This window comes from Lithobates pipiens, unplaced genomic scaffold, assembly GCF_037356315.1.
Source record: "Lithobates pipiens isolate NorthernLeopardFrog02 unplaced genomic scaffold, aLitPip1_a1.2 Scaffold_16, whole genome shotgun sequence".
Classification (NCBI taxonomy): Eukaryota; Metazoa; Chordata; class Amphibia; order Anura; family Ranidae; genus Lithobates; species Lithobates pipiens.
The window spans coordinates 296,366,766-296,385,069 of record NW_027507748.1 but is presented as its reverse complement, the minus strand read 5'-3'; positions in this window follow the sequence as shown (position 1 = coordinate 296,385,069).

Below are 18,304 nucleotides of genomic sequence, written 5' to 3'. Positions count from 1 at the left end.
TCCTTATAAATGTTTTGGATATCAAAAATGATAGAGTTGTGAATAAATATGGCAACCCCTCTAGTTTTGTTGTGAAATGTGGTAAAGTATAGTTGGCTGTAAGATTTATCAAAGAATTTCGGGTGATTTGTAGCTGAAAAGTGTGTTTCTTGCATGAGGATAATATCGGCCTTTAGTCTTTTATAGTGTTGAAAGGCTTTTTTGCGTTTGTGAGGGGAGTTGAAGCCTTGGACATTGTGTGAAAGTATTTTAAGGCCCATTGGGAAGGAATTGAGTGAGATATGTTAGAGGTATATTACTGATAGAGGTGACATAGGATGAACTAATTGTCCATTGAGAAGGGATAAGTAGGAGTTTAGGTGGAGTGAGTGTATCGTAAGAGTAACCCACGATTCGGAGATGGTTAGATAAGGTGGATCTTGTGCGTGTGTTGGGGATAGTGTGATATGAGATGAGGTAGGGAGGTATCACAGAAGTAATGGTGAGGTAGAACAATTGTACCAATGTAAAGTTACAAACAATATTAATACATTTTTTAAACTGGGCCGTGGGGGCCAAATAACAACATAATAAGAAACATAGATTATTTGAAAAGAAAAAGGGGGTCATATGGCAAAAGGCCAGTTGACCCAAATATAAAATTAGAAGGACAATTATGTCCCGATCCCGCTCACAGTGCCCGACGGGGCGCCCCCTATAAGAGGGTGTAGTCGTCATGCACAGGGGCGGGTGAGGGGACAAACCAGCGACGGCGGATAAGCCAAGCGCATAGAAAACAATTTGTTTTTTCCAGCATTTCCTTTCCTCCACGCCCCCCTCCTCCCCTCGAATAGGGGAGAAGGAGAAGAAAGGGAGAGAGGGAAAGAAAAGAAAAAAAAAAGGGATTCCCTCCCTCCCTTTCCTCAAACCCTCAGTCCATCTAATGCAAAAAGAAAGTACCAGCATAATCGGACTGAGGTCTATATACATAACCATTAAATAACATTATTAAAGTAATAATAAGAGAGAGGAGAAAGACAGACATATATATCAATGAAAGTAAAAGGCAACAGTAACTCTCATCCCCCCCAAAAAAAAAAAAAAAAAAAAAAAAAAAAAAAAGGGGGGGGGGGGGGGGAGGGTATAATAGCCGTTCCCATACGTTGGCTGGATGAGCTCAGTATGAAAAAAAAAAAGAGGTAACAACGACTAAACAAAAAAGGGGAAAAAAAACTGTTTTTAACATGGTATAGTGATATAAGAAGAGGGTGTTCAAGTGTGGGAGTTCAATATCATGTTTTGGTGATTATGAAGGTAACTGAGTAGTGTTCAGGTTATGAGAAAAAAAAAAGATAAAAAAAAATAAAAAATAAAAATAATAATAAAAAAAATAAAATTAAAAATAAAATAAATTAAATTAAAAAAGGAAAGAAGGGGGGATGACTTGACTTTTCCTCTCTCAGTTTTTAAGTATATGTAACAACCAGCAGAGAACTTCAGTTAACTTGGTTGAGATTCCAACAGCGACCATGGATATGGTAAAAGGTTGACAACTCTCGAATGAAGAAAAGGGGTTAGTCCTGGGGGGATTGACGCCATCTTACTTGACCCCTTTGAGTGCGTCGTGAGGCTGGTGTTGACCAGATCGGCGAAGAACGTGGGGTGGAAATGGGTCTGGCGGGAGGCTCGGGGTCCAAAAGGCCCAGTTTGACTAGGAGTTCTTTTCCTTCAATGATGTTGTAGACGGAGTAGGTTGAGCCATTGTGTAATATTGTCAACTTAAAGGGGAAGCCCCAGCGATATCTTATTCTGGCAGTTTGTAGAATTGAGGTGACCTCTTTCATCCTGCATCTCCTATCAAGTGTAGCTGGAGATATGTCTGGGTAAATCTGTATTCTGTGACCCTCAAAGACGATATTTGGGGTATTTCTGGAAGCACGCATGACCTCTTCTTTTAGTAGGAAGTCTTTCATACACATGATGATGTCACGTGGAGGTTTGTCAGGTGTTGGTTTAGGGCGGAGGGCCCTGTGGATTCTGTCGTAGGTAAATACAGATATTTGTTTATCTGGTAGTAGATTATGGAAGAGTTTAGAGATAGCAGGGGCGAGGTCGGTGACCGACTCAGGGATACCGCGAACCCTAATATTGTTGCGTCTGTTTCTGTTGTCTAAATCTTCCATTTGAGCCTGCATAAATGCGAAGCTGTCTGCCAGGGTTTCATAATCTTTCCTGAGATCATTGTGGGAGAGAGAGAGTTCGTCATGTTTAGTTTCTAAAATGTCAGTGCGGCTGCCTATGTTAGCAATCTCTTGTGTGAGAGCACTGGTAGTTTTGTGCAGTTCATGTTGTATTTTGTCAGCTAGTTTTGCATAAATAGCTGTTAGGCTTTCATCCAGGTCAGCTTTGGAGAGAGGAGAGTTGTACTCACTGTTAGGAGCTGTGTGCTGTGCCGGCGTGGGGAGGCCTGAGATCACGGAGGAGCCGGCGCCATCTTGGAGCTTTTTAGCCTGAGGCTTCTCCATGGTTAGAAGATAGTTTGTGGTGTGTTTGGAGTGGCTAATCCTCCGGATTTTTCGGTTTGGCATGTGCTGGTGTGTTCCGCAGGGGTGCTGGGTAGTTTTCGGCCGGGACCGAGATGAAATGCCCTGGGAAATCTGGCTTGACAGACCGGGTCAGACGGAGCTGAACTCAAGCACGTCCGTCCCGCATCGCGCCGCGCATGCGCCCCACAATATTTGTCTTAACTTAAACGTCCAAAAAATGTATGGTTCTCTATTATGAGATGGGGCATAGAAAGAGGGGGGGGGGGCTGTTTATTGCACCTAAAAGGAGATTGCCAAAAACGGGAATATTTTTCTGGTTTTGTTAAATAATGGCAGAACCTGGGGCGTGGCGGCCGGACTCCAAGATGGACGTGTAATCTGGAGCTCCGATCGTCCGTAGGAGGCAATCCACAGCCATCGTATCTCTCCAGCGGTATCCAAAGCCGCTGAATCGGAGCCGAACGCCCGAAGAACTGAACGAGGATGGCGAGACATCACAAACATGCTCAGCAGCTGCAGAAGATGATGAGCTACTACGCCGTGCGCGGCTGGGAGCAGAGGATGGAGCACAGGCAAGGAACACACATCGCTAACAGTGGTCACCCAACCACCTCAACCCAAGCCACTCAAGCTCCTAATGAATCCTCCTCAGGCTCATGCAACCCCACAACACGGAGCCGGCCAAATTTAGGCAACGGAGGGACTCCCCGAGTATGCTGCAAGTCAATCCGGACATGGAGGTAAGCGGGCCTCACCACACCACCACTGACCAGAATGATATGGAGGGAGACCCCATTACAGACTTCCCCACAGCTGACAGGGCGATATCAGATATCATGCTAAAAGATATGCTGCTGTCTGAACGCTCATTAGACATGTGCAGAGTAAAATATTTTGTTTCGGAATTTCGTTTTCGTCCGAAAAAATTTATTTATTTAGTTACGCGCGGCCCCCCCTTCCCCAAGGCACCCCCCATGTTGAGGGCACGCGGCCTGGTACGGCTCGGGAGGGGGGGCGCGCTCGCTCGCCCCCCTTTCCTGGCCGTCCGGGTAGCGTGCTCGGACAAGGGTCTGTTGTGGACTTTGGGGGGACCCCCACGCCGATTTTTTTCGGCGTTGGGGTTCCCCTTTAAGTCCATACCAGGCGGCGGGGCCTGCGACTTTGTTCGTCAAACTGTCCGCTGAAACTGTCCGCTGAAGCCCCACACACGAGCGGACTGTCCGCTGAAACACTGTTCAGCGGACAAAGTTGAGCCAACAATCCGCCCGTGTGTACGCGGCCTTACTGTCCTAAAAAGAACAGTTCGATATAGAATAGGAGATTCGACATGACTCTGACAATAACAATCTGTGTCTATAGAACCTGTGGTCGAATGTGCCTAACCTTACCTCTATTAGTCCAAGATTATATAGAGAGAATAATCGACAGAGAAAAAAGATTTGACAGAGAGAAGATTCTGCAAGTTACTGTCCTAAAAAGTGTTTGGGGACATGTATCAATGCAAAAAAAAGTTTTAAAAACGGCCGTTTTTTTTCGGGAGCAGTGATTTTAATAATGATTAAAGTGAAACAATAAAAGTGTAATATTCCTTTAAATTTCGTACGGGGGGGGGGGGGTGTCTATAGTATGCCTGTGAAGGGGCGCATGTTTCCTGTGCTTAGAATTTTCCCTGCACAAAGTGTCATTTATGCAGGAAAAAAAGTCCTTTAAAATCACTCGCAGCTATTATGAATTGTCGGCTCCGTAATACAGAGAACAATCATTGAAAGTCATTGATAAAAAATAAAAAATAAATAAATAAATAAAAAAGCGTGGGGGTCCCCCAAATTCAATTACCAGGCCCTTCAGGTCTGGTATAGATATTACGGGGAACCCTGCGTCAAATAAAAAAAAAAATTGACATGGGGTTCCCCCTAAAAAAAAATACCAGACCCTTTATCCGAGCACGCAACCTGGCAGGCCGCAGAAAAAGAGGGGGGGACGAGAGAGCGCCCCCCCCTATCTACTGAACCGTACCAGGCCACATGCCCTCAACATTGGGAGGATGCTTTGGGGGTCTGTGACCCCTCAAAGCACATTGTCCCCATGTTGATGCGGAGAAGGGCCTCATCCCCACAACCCTGGCCGGTGGTTGTAGGGGTCTGCAAATCACGTTGAATCTCCTATTCTATATCGAACTGTTGTAACAACGAAAACTAAAATAATGCATATGTCTAACGCTCATCACTAAAGGCAGATATGGTGAGGGGGATATCAGAGTGCAGGAGAGAAGTATACACATTAGGCCAGAGGGTGAATCAGATGGAACACAAAATGGAGGAATATACTTCTTAATACAATGTAATGGTCAATTCACACACAGCACAGGGGGAGGATATAAGTTGGATTAAAGACAAGCTGGCAGACCTCGAGGACAGATCAAGGAGGAAAAACCTCAAACTTAGAGGGAAATGTCCCCCCAAATCAACTTCTGCATTAAGCCCAAACTCTCTTTTCCACTCTTGTTCCTGCGGCGATGGTGCAAGACCTCGTTGATTCCAAAACCATCATTCCTACCCGCTGAAATCCCTAGAGATGTCCTATTGAGGGTGCACTTTTTCCACATCAAAGACCAAATATTACAAGCATCCCACAATCCAGACATTCCCCAGCAATATGCCAACATCAGAGTACTCCCTGACCTCTCTCGGCATACCTTGCAACGCTGCCAAAATTTAATGACTATTACCAAAGCACTGAGGAACCATAAAATCCTCCACAAATGGAAATACCCTGCCACACTCTCTATTACCCATAATGGCACCACAATCTCAGTATCCTCACTAGAAGAAGGGATTACCACTCTACGAAAGTGGAATATTATTCCTGACCAGAACACCCACTACTCTCCCCCACCCGGGCCGCAACACATTCAAAATGACTGGCAAGTAGGGATGAGCTTCGTGTTCGAGTCGAACGTTCGGCGAATTCCGAACGTTATGGGCCGTTCAGGACAAATTCGTGTGGCGCTCACGGCCCACAATGCACTGCGATGGCGCAGTGCATTGCTGGCTCATGATTGGCCAAGCATGCACTGTGACCCCGCATGCTTCTCCAATCACAGCGCCGGCAGCAAGGAGAGCCATGATTGGCCACAGGCAGGATGCCTGTGGCCAATCATAGCTCAGGCTGTGTAGTTTGTTGGCATCTGTAGTAGTTAGTGGGTGTTCTGTGTACCTTCAACACAGTATACACTGATCGTTATCGGCCGATTTTTCGTTCTTGCTCTTCTGTAGTGGTTGTTGTTTGCATGCCCTGACCGCAGTATACACCGCTATATTCGCCTATATAGCTAGCGATATATCTATCTTTTATAATAGAGCTTGCAGTCAGTGTTAGGAGATTGTGCGTGCTGTCTGCGTGCTCTGAACCCAGTATACACCGCTATATCCACCTATATAGCTAACTATCTTGCTCATTTTAAATAGAGCTTGCAGTCAGCATTGGGAGATTGTGCGTGCTGTCTGTGTGCTCTGAACCCAGTATACACCGCTAGATCCACCTACATAGCTCTTCTCTATTTGAGCCATCTACCATCTGCAGGAGTTAGTGGAAGTTGTGTGTGCCTCCAGCACAATATATACTACCCAATTGCTGGTTTTCCCAACTCCCTTCAGGCCATTACCATGTCTGGAAGGCCAGCAAGGAGAGGCAGACAGGCACAAGCCGATAAAAGAGGGCAAGCAGGCTCTGTGTCTAGAGACAACAGTGCTGGTCGTGGACGTGGTGCATCGTCATCATCAGCATGTGGCCATGGGACACGCTTGTCCTTCTTTTCGGCAGCTGGACATGTTGAGCAGCAACATGCCAACGACTTGGTAGAGTGGATGACCAAGCCCTCTTCATCCTCCTCATCCTCTCTCACCCAGGCTCAGGGTACTAGCAAAGCAGCTGCCAACGCATCATCTTCCCTCCCCTCAATGTCATCATCGGTGACTCCTTCCCTAGACCCACCACGTCCTCCTGAGGAGTCTCCTGAACTCTTTGAGCACAGTGTTGGGTACATACTCCAGGAAGATGCCCAGTGGGCTCTGATGATGATACTCAGCTAGAGGAAGGCAGTGGCGTGAATGCAGAGAGAGGGGATGCTCAAGAAGGACAGCAATCTGGCAGTCATGTTCTACAAGCTGCAGGATACTGCCAGGTTTGCTCCAGCGATGAAGAGGGAGGGGATGATGAGGGCACTGACTCCATGTGGGTGTCTGGTAGAAGAGAGGAGGAGGAGGAGGCACATGTCCAACGAGGCAGGATGCCCTCCGGGGGGCCAGCTTAGGGGCAGCACACCGACTGAATCACACCGCAGAGCTCCGCCTGTGCAGGGCGCTGCCTCGGCGTGATATTCTAAAAGTTCTTTGGTGTGGGCCTTTTTTGAGACGAGTGTATCAGATCGCACCACTGCTATTTGCAACATATGTCTCAAGCGTATCTCACGTGGCCAAAACATCAGCCGCTTGGGCACCACATGCTTGACCAGACATATGTTGACCTGCCATGCAGCTCGTTGGCAAGCGTACCTCAAAGACCCACACCAAAGAACAAAGTGGACCTCTCCTTGCTCCTCATCAGCTGGGATCTCCAACCCCACTAGACCTTCAGTCCTCTCTGAAACCTGCTCTGAGAGGAATGAAGGTGTACAATTAGGTGTGTCACAGCCAAGTGCTTCCGGGCACTCTGCTAGCAGTACACCTGCGTCCGATTATAGCAGGCAAATGTCCCTAACCCAGCTGCTGGACCGGCGAAAGAAGTTCACTCCCAGCCATCCACATGCCCAGCCGTTGAATGCTAGCTTGGCTAAATTGCTAGCACTTCAACTGCTGCCTTTTCAGTTGGTAGACTCGGCCCCCTTCCGTGAGTTCATACAATGTGCGGTTCCTCAGTGGCAGGTCCCCAAATGCCACTTTTTCTCATGGAAGGCGATTCCGGCTCTCTACCGGCATGTGGAAGGCAATGTCCTTGCCTCGCTGGACAGGGGGGTCAGCGGTAAGCTGCATATTACCGCTGGCTCATGGTCCAGCAGGCATGGACAGGGACGATACCTGTCTTTCACGGCCCATTGGGTCACTCTTCTGGCAGCTGGGAAGGATGCAGGACAAGGTGCAGTAGTGTTGGAGGTTGTTCCACCACCACGCCTCCAAAATGCTACTATTGGTTGTGACACACCTCTCTCCTCCACCCCCTCCTCTTCTTCTTCCTCCATGGCCTCTTCCAGTGCTCTGTCCTCAGAACCAGCGGTGCTCTGTAGGCGTTCCAGGGGCTACGCAAGTACGCAGGCAAAACGATGCCATGCCGTGCTTGCGCTGGTTTGTTTGGGGGACAGGAGCCACACTGGGGCTGATGTTTTGTCAGCTCTGCAGGGGCAGGCTGAGAGGTGGTTGACGCCACGCCAGCTTATGCCAGGAATGGTGGTTTGCGTGTTTGGTGTCCTTAACCTGGTGGTGCAGTGATTCTTGGGCAGGTACCCGGGCTTACAGGATGTCCTGAAGTCTGTGTGCATTTTCGCTGATCACTTAATGCCTGTGCTTGGCTGGCTGAGCTCCAAAAGGAGTTGAACCTGCCCAAGAACCGTCTTATATGTGACATGCCCACCAGGTGGAACTCAACGTTGGCCATGCTGCAGCGGCTGCACACGCAGCAGAGGGCCATCAATGAGTACCTGTAGGACTACGGCACCAGGACAGGGTAAGAGGAGCTCAGTTTTTTCTCACCACGCCAGTGGGGCATGATCAGGGATGCATGTACTGTCCTGTCACCGTTTGAGGAGGCCACAAGGATGGTGAGCAGTGACAGTGCATGCATCAGTGACACTGTACCTCTTGTCCACCTCTTGGAGCATACGCTGCGTGGAATAATGGAGAGGGCACTTGAGGAAGAACAGAGGCAGGAAGAGGAGGACTTCCTTGCCTCTCAAGGCCCCCTTTATCCAGACAGTGTTCCTGCTGTGCCACCCATCACACAGGAAGAGGATGAGGAGGAGCAGGAGGAGGAGGATGATTGTGTCAGCATGGAGGGGGAGGCTGGCACTCAGCATCAGCAGCAGCAGCAGTCTTGTAGGGATGATTTACAGTCCCAAGAAACCCGTGGACTTGTACGTGGCTGGGAGGAGGTAGCTGCAGATCATGTTGTCCTTAGTGACTCAGAGGACTCCGGACCGAATGCCTCAGCTAACCTATGCTGCATGGCCTCCCTGATCCTGCAAAGCCTGCGGAAGGATCCTCGTATTCTTCGGATCAAGGAGAGGGACCATTACTGGCTGGCCACTCTCCTTGATCCACGGTACAAGGGTAAGGTTGCCAACCTTATCTTGCCGTCGCAGAGGGAGCAGAGGATGAGACATCTACAGGAGGCCTTGCAGAAAGGTCTGTGCAACGCGTTCCCAGAGACTGGGAGGTTACAAACTCCTGGTCCTGGACAACGTGTTGCTGAGGCATCGGTCAGAAGGAGCGGTGGAGAAGGTGGCCGTCTGACTGATGCTTTCAGACAATTTTTTAGTCCGCAGCCCAAGGTATGATCGGTTCCAGCAACCATCGCCAGCGTCTGATTTACATGGTGCAGGAATACCTAGGGGCAAGGTCAGACTTGGACACTTTTCCCACCGAAAATCCTCTGGCTTACTGGATCTTGAGGATGGATCACTGGCCAGAGCTTGCACAGTATGCAATTGAGCTACTGGCCTGTCCTGCATCCAGCGTTCTTTCGGAACGCACCTTCAGTGCTGCTAGTGGCTTTGTTACCGATCACAGAGTGCTCCTGTCCACCGAATCAGTTGATCGACTGGCCTTCATCAAGATGAATCAGTCTTGGATCACCCACAGCTACCAAGCACCTGAAGCTGATGTAACCGAATAATTTTTTTTGAAATATCACATCCCTTCAAGACTGCATATGCTGATGCTGAGTGACTGTCCTGTTATGTTGATTGTCTATCCTCTTCCTCCTCCGCTGATATGTTGGAAGAACATTTCTGGTTCTGGGTGATGCCATCAGCCCAATTTTTCTGCCCCTGTTTAACAGGGGCGTTTAATTACAATTGTTGATGCAATGCTTTGCAGCAGGGCTAATTCCTGCACTAAAACTAGAGTATTTGGGAGAGGTTGCAGTGTCGTGGCACCAGCACCAGTGCCTAAGGCCCAATTTTTCTGCCCCTGTTTAACAGGCACATGTAATTACAATTCTTGATATAATATTTCACAGGAGGGCCCGTTCCTGTGCCCACCCAGAGTAACTGTGAGGACTTATAGTGTTGTGGCACCAGCACCACAACCACCAAAGGTCAATTTTTCTACCACTGTTCAACAATGGCATGTAATGACAATTCTTGATATAATTGTTCACAGTAGGGCGCTCCAGCGCCCACCAAGAGTCACTTTGAGGGCTTACAATGTTGTGGCAAAACCAACACCTTGTTCCGCCATTTCTACAGAGCATAGAGGGCAGGCCCCTACTTTCAAACATCCAACTTACAAACATCTCCTACTTGCAAACGGAAGGAGACAACAGCAAGTGAGATGAAAAAAGACGGACGGCAAAACAAATTATACAGGGGTGATAACCTCTCCCTATGTTTTCCAAAAAGCTTAAAAATAGTTTTTTTGACTGGAGCTACACTTTAAAAATGTACCAGTTGAAAATTACAAACAGATTCAACTTAACACAACAAACCTACACAGTCCCTGTCTTGTTTGCACCGCCTGTATACTGCTGTTCTGAGTATATAGGGCCTGGGGGCCACACGTATTTCCTTTTTTTAATATGCATACAAGACCCAAAGGGGCTGGTAATGGCCAGGGAGGGCTACCCATGCCATTTTTCTCAATGATTTTCAACCATATTGCAGGAACCAGATATAACATTAAAACCGCAAGCAGTTTTAAATGACGTTATTTCCGTTAAATGTCATTTTGTGCAGGGACTGTTCTAAACACGGGAAACACGTGGCACTTCACAGGCATACTAGAGACACCCCCCAGGCACGATATTTAAATGAATATTTCACTTTTTTTTCACTTTAATCATCATTAAAATCAGTGCTCCTGCCAAAACAGCCATTTTTAAAACTTTTTTTTGCATTGACCCATGTCCCCTGGGGCAGGAGCCAGGTCCCCAAACCCTTTTTAGGACAGTATCTTGCATATTAGCCGTTAAAATTAGCACTTTTAATTTCGAACGTTCGAGTCCCATAGACTTCAATGGGGTTCTAACGTTCGTACGAATTTGGGGTCCGTTTGAAAGTTCTGGTGCGAACCAAACCGGGGGGTGTTCGGCTCATCCCTACTGGCAAGTAGTTTACCACAAGAGCTCCAATAAAAAAGCCTCACTCCTTAGAAACCCCATGTTACCAATAGCAGTTACACCTGCTCAAGGATCATTTCATGGATCCAATTATTATATTGTTATAGTTATCTTTTCTTAATGTTTTGTTTTGTTTCTTTTACTTTTCCTCGATATGCATTGTTCTGTTCGAAGCACAATCAACTCTTCCACTGCGTCCAAAAATCCGGAGCTTCCCTCGAAAGGAGAACAACAACTGACCAAGACAAGCCATATGGTCACAGTGAGTACTCCAACGACAACACCTCGCAAAAATATCACTTACCCTTTACAATAACAATATCCTGTCTATCCATTAATGCCCAAGGGCTAAATCATCCAGTAAAAATGTTCTCTCTGGAAAGAAGCCAGTAACCATAAGGCAGATATTCTATACGTACAAGAAACGCACTTCCAACTTGACCGAATACCACACTGTACGCATAGGGATTATCCGAGCATCTACATGGCCTGCAACCCAAACAAAAAAAAAAGGGAGAAGCTGTTAAAAGCTCACTATCCTTTCAACCCAAGGAAACTTTCATTGACACTGAAGGCAGATTCTTTATTGTCTCAGGAGACATAAATTCGAAACCATATACCATAGCTACGTTATATGCCCCGAATACCCATCAACTACGTTTCCTCAAAAAAGTTCTTCACAAAATTAACTCAATAAAATAGGGCAATGTGTTGATCTGCGGAGACTTCAATATAACCTCTGATCCAACAATGGACACATCTTCAGTCAAATCCAAAAACATACCAGCTCTACAAACACTTCTACACAAAGAAGAACTATTTGACACCTGGAAGTGCCTTCGTGCCAATGAAAAGGATTATACCTTTTTCTCGAGTAGACACCGCTTCTATTCCTGTATCGACATGTTCTTGATGGACAGATGGCTTTTATAAAATGTAGAAACAACAAATATTCATGACATTACGTGGTCAGACCACGCGGCCATATCTATGTCTATAATAGAAAAGGTGGTCTCCTCCTCATCCCCCATCTGGAGATGCAACACCAGGCTAATCCATGAGCCTTCATCCTGTAAGCCACTATCCTAACACCTAAACAATTTATTTTTAGATAATCTTGGCTCAGTAAATGACCCTCACATTTTATGGAATACGCATTAGGCCTTTATGAGGGGTATTTTAATCCAAATGGGTGTTAAAGAAAAAAGAGGAGGTGTCAGCAGCTTCACAACACTCTCTAAGACATTCACAACTTAGAAGGCCTAAACAAGAAGTCACCAACAACAGTTTTATCTAATAATTTTAATTCTCTCCATGAACAGCTCAGAGAGATACTAACACAAGTGTATAACAAACCTCTCAGACGCTTAAAATTAAACTACTATACTTACACATAAAAGCAGGCAAGTATCTTGCAAACAGGTTAAAAGCAATACGCACTAAGACAAGGATAGCATACCGCAAGCACACAACATTGGGGCATAAAATAATAAACCCACAAGACATAGCAAACCAATTTGCAGACTATTACGGCTCATTGTATAACTTGCACAAAGACCTCAGCACACCTCAACCTACTGATGACAAAATACAAGAATTCCTGCAACGCATTAATCTACCAACCCTCTCTGCACAACAATTAGAAGTATTAAATGCCCCTGTTACGGCCCAAGAAGTCGATAAAACTATAGACACACTTCCAAACGGCAACGCTCCAGGACCAGACGGTTTCTCTAATGAATATGAATAATGTGAATATATACAACAAAGATGCTGAGACTGAAAATCTCCCACCAGAAAAGTTAAAGGCATATATAGTGACGCTACCAAAACGAGGTAAAGAACCCGACACACCGGCCAACTTTAGACCCATCTCCCTTCTAAATTCGGATACCAAAGTATATGCCAAATTTCTGGCCAAAAGGCTCTCGATTATTATTCCCTCCCTTATAAAACATGACCAGATGGGCTTTGTGAGGGGGAGACAAACCTCAGATGCAACCAGGAGAATTGTAAATGTGATTTATCAAGCTGAAAAGTCTCAAACGCCTTCTCTGCTTTTGTCTATTGACGCAGAGAAGGCATTCGATAGAGTCCATTGGACTTGTATGAAGATGACTCTTACTAAGTTTAGGTTTCAAGGTTCGATTCTACAGGCTATTATGGCATTGTATTCATGTCCCACAGCACAGGTATACACTGCAAATACTCTATCCACTCCATTCAACATCCACAATGGTACAAGACAAGGATGCCCCCTGTCCCCATCCATCTTCAATATGATGATTGAACCCCTAGCTGAAACTATAAGAACACACCCCTCAATCACAGCCTTGCAGTTTGGTTCCAGAACGCATACCATCGATCTATTTGCAGATGATGTAATCCTTCTCTTAACTAATCCAGGTACATCTCTAATGCAAGCCCACGAAATTCTCAATACCTTTGGTAACGTATCATATTACAAAGTAAATTTCTCTAAATCCTTGGTATTAGACCTAGGAATCCCTACTAAACTAAGAAATAAACTTCAAGCTCAACTACCTTATACATGGAATAAGGGAGGTATTACATAACTCGGATTAACACTAACGGACAGAACTTCCACTCTGGCTAAAGCCAATATGACCCCACTGATTGCTAAACTAGAGGTCCAAATCAAAAGTATATCAATGCAGGAAATATCATGGTTTGGTAGAATATCAGCATACAAGATGCTAATACTGCCACATATATTGTACATCTTCCGCACCTTACCAATCCACATTCCTTACCACTATATCAGACATCTAACCACTATGGGCTGGAAATACATATGGAATGGCAAAAAAAGCTAGGTGCTTGCAAAATAACCTCACTTCCCATAAAAAAGTGGGAGGGACGGGACTTCTGGGCAGTTAGGTTAGATCAAATCAATCACTGGTTCCAAAAAGAAGACACACCACTATGGGTGGATATTGAAAGGACGACAACACCCACAGGTAAGCTGTTGCATCTAATTATGAGCGATAGATGGTCAAAATGAGACATACACAAACTACCACCCCCAATGCGAATCTCATTAAGTGCATGGAGGTTCATACTAGCGCAGAAACAAACGGACAAACAAGACACAAAATATGAGTTACCACTGACTCTCCTGGAAGCAAAAATCCCAATGTTGACAGTAGATGACCTGATGCTAAAAGGAATAACACACATATCGAATCTGTTCAGTGGATCGCAATACAAATCGATAAAACAGATTACTACACAATACAGACTCACGGATGACAAGATATTCAAATGCTTACGAATATCGCACTTAAATCCCAAGCAAACCCAACCATAACACTACCACATAAAATATGGCAGTTCTATTCCACAGCCAAACATGACACAAAAGGCATTTCCTATTTCTACAACATCTTAAAGAATAAATTAACTTTTATTAAAACTAAGGCTATGCACAAATGGGAGGAAGAACTAGGTAACAATATCTCAAGTGTTCAATGGCAACGTTCATTCACAGAAATACATAAAGCATCACACTGCGTTAAACACTGGGAATTAACAATTTAGTTAGCAAACAGATGGCATTACACCCCATATAGAATAGCAAACTACTTCCCTGGAGCCACACCATACTGCTGGAGAGCATGTGGACGAATAGGTAACCTTTTACATTTTGCTTTGGCATTGTCCCACAGTTAAATGGAATCAAGTATTCCAATTGATATCTTCTTTTACTGGAATGCTCATGAAACCAGACCCAGCTCTAGCCATCCTGCACATTAACATAGATAACTTTCATACTAACTTCAGATCAGTAATATCACATATCTTGTGATGTCGCGTACAGACGTTCGGACTAAGTCCACTGGACAAACTGCCGGACTTTGCAGCGGAGGACCGCCAGACTTTCCGAACGAGCGGACCTGCCCACACACGACTGGACTTTTCCGGCGGACTAGGTCCTGCGGACAAATTGCCGGACTATGGCAGGAGTCTGCTGGACTTTTGAAATGAATGGACTTGCCCACACATGGAGAAAAGTCCATTCATTTTGAACGTGGCTCTAGGTAGCATAGGAAGTCAATGTCGCCACCTCTATCGGCGAGATTGACACCTCGCTGGCCCTGTCATGTGGTATGGACTTAAAGGGGAAGCCCTACGACAAAAAAACGGCGTGCGGTCCCCCCAAAGTCCATATCAGACCCTTATCCGAGCACGCAGCCCGGACGGTCAGGAAAGGGGGTGGGGACGAGCAAGTGGCCCCCCTCCTGAGCCATACCAGGCCACGTGCCCTCAACATGGGGGGGCTTTGGGGAAGGGGGGGCCCTGCGGCCTCCCCACCCCAAAGCACCTTGTCCCCATGTTGATAAGGACAAGGGGCTCTTCTCGACAACTCTGGCCGTTGGTTGTCGGGGTCTGCAGGTGGGGTGGCTTATCAAAATCCGGGAGCCCCCTTTAATAAGGGGGCCCCCAGATACCGGCCCCCCACCCTATGTGAATGAGTATTGGGGTACCATGTACCCCTACCCATTCACCTGGTGAAAAAAAGTGTAAAGAAAAAACACAACACATGTTTTTTTTTAATAATTTATTAGACAGCTTCGGTGGTCTTCTGTCTTGGGGGGTCTTCTTGCCAGACTCCTCTACTATCTTCTGCTTTTTTGCTAGCTCTTTTACTAGTGGAGGAGCCCGGATTTCTTCTTCATCGACGCCGCTGCCATCCGGGGGTCTTCTGACTTCAGGGGTCTTGTCCCCCTCTTCGGGGGTCTTGTCCCCTCTTCGGTTCTTCTTGCCGGGCCTCCGCTATCTTCTTATAGCTCTTTTACTAGCGGTGGCCCGGTCTTCTGTTGCCTTCTTCTCTTCTTCTGACTTAGGGGGGTCTTGTCCCCACTCTTTGGTTCTTCTTGCCGGGCCTCCGCTTTCTTCTTCCAGATCTTTTACTAGCAGTGGCCCAGTCTCTTGTCGCCGCCGCCACTTTCTCTTCTTCTCTTCTTTTCCTTGAGATGTTGACTCAACGCTCTCTGGCCGCAATGACAGGGATGTGTTGTGCAGTGAATTATATAGGGACAAGGGGCAGGGTCACCAGGTGATGTTGCATGGTGACCGCACCCCTTATGATGTCACAGTCCCGGAGGATGCTAGGACTGTGACATCATAAGGGACAGGATCACCATGTGGCATCACCCGGTGACCCCGCCCCTAGTCCGGCAGATAGTCTGATCGTGTGTACGTGCATGAGAAACACGCTTACTGATTCTATATAATTGGAAATCCACTACTGCTACAAACATCTCAGATGTCACCAAGGCTGTACATAGACATTACACTTTCGAATGCCTCATAGCAATAAATTCTCTGAACTGTTCAAAGTTTGACAAATGTTGGTCCATATGGCCCAAAAAATTCTAAAAGAGTTGACTGTAGTAACTTCAATTGATCTTTGGTTATTATAAGAATACTGCTCACAAACTGCCTTCTCAGATGTTTACTGTATAAGATGCATATCACAGTAATTACCCTTTCTTTTTCTGTATTTTGTTTATTTCTGCAATTCTCAATAAAATGTAAATGATTAAAAAATAATGGCAGAACCTAATCTGAGATTCTTGAAGCTACCTAACACATTTTAAGACATGCTTTTTTTGCTACCAACTATTATTATTTTAGGATTTTTGCCTACTAAATTTAAATTGCAATGTATTACTGATAGTGGTGCCCGAAGTGTTTTTATACTTTGTTTCTATTGGTTTGTGAATGATACCTGCAGTAAAGCAAAGTATTGATGTATGTTTCTAAGCTACAGAGACTCTTGTTAGTAATTTTGCTACTCTAACCTCACCTGCCAGATTTAGCCAGTAAATGTACTTAACTGCACAAACAAGGAAAGAAAACACAAATGGTAAAGGTAAACATTGTGGATGGCCTTTAAAAAATATCGCTAACATTCAACAGCCAGTCCCACAGTTTTGCCCAGTCAGTAAACGTTATGCTCACTGACATACATGAAGAGCATATATGAACCAAAACAAGCAGCAGCATGAAGTGGGATGCACACAAGGGATAACTGGGAATAGGGAAGCTACGCTAAAAAAAAGCATCAATTAATTGATCAAATAAAAACATATGAATATGCAGAAAGTCCATAATTAATCACTTCAGCTGGTTGATGTCACCACAGTGTATAAAAACAGACAGGAGAGCGCCCACCACCGTAATATGGACCTGCTTACCAGATAGCAATCATAAATGGCAGATGGCTATAACCCAGCCGTGGTCTTTAGCTTGTGAATGTCAACATCAAAATCGGCAGAATTGTTGGTATAAAATATATTTACATATAAAACATATATTTGCACATCTATGTGGGAGCCACACTGCCTCACCAAGGCTCTGCTGCGCAGGCAAGTCCCTAACTCTAGACCAGTTTTTCTAAAAAAAAATTCAATCAAGGCACCCTTTAAAATTCTGCTCAAGGCAATTCACTATAAAATGTAAAAAGTTTAACTAATAGTTTTGCAGAAACATCCACACACATAGGACACTCAACCTTAAAGGTAACAGCATTGGTTGTTAGTATGCCATACTTGCATAATGGTGCTTCGAGTAACTAAAAGGCAGGCTTGATTCATACAATTTTTTGGCAATTTTTTTGAAATTTTGCCAAGGCACCTTTGAAGAAACCTAACCTAAATCTAATAAAATACCCATCCCAGAACATACACAACAGTTAATAGATTAAAGGTAGGTTTGTCTGGAGGTAACTAATTCCTCCATAAAGGTACAGAGGCACACCAGAAGCCCAACACATCACAAAGGCAACTGTTTCAAATCTTATTTTTAAAAATTTTCAGTATAAAACACATTTTACACCATTCATTACTATACAAACATTACATCCCCAAATACATAGAACTCTACTCAATTAATTATCATATACATTTTCCTAATTGCCTCATAGCCTCATTCATTACCTATCTCAAACATTCACACAAGAAATAATAAATAAAAAAATAAAAAAAATCCTCCCCAAGTTAACCCAAGGTTCCTTTTTCCTTCCCTCTCCTCCCCCATACTCCTTATCTCTCCATATCACCCGAAGTATTAATGTTTCCCCATTTAATCATAAAAATTATTTTATTCTTGTTGAGGATTCTTCCCATTTTTGCCATATTACTGGCATTTGATTTTTTAAATACCCTTCTTTTCTTATCTGTTTTTCCATATAGTAAATTGTGTTCATTTCACATATCCATTCTGTCACTGTTGGGCTACTTGATTCTTTCCATTTTCATGCTATCACTGTTCTAGCTGCCAATATCATGTAATGTAAAATATCTTCTTTGATAACCTTTAAAGAGCCTGGCATTAATGAGAGTAATTCGATATTTATATTTAGATCTATCTCTTTTCCGAACACACCTCGATATATCGAAAAATATTTTATACCAGAAATTTCT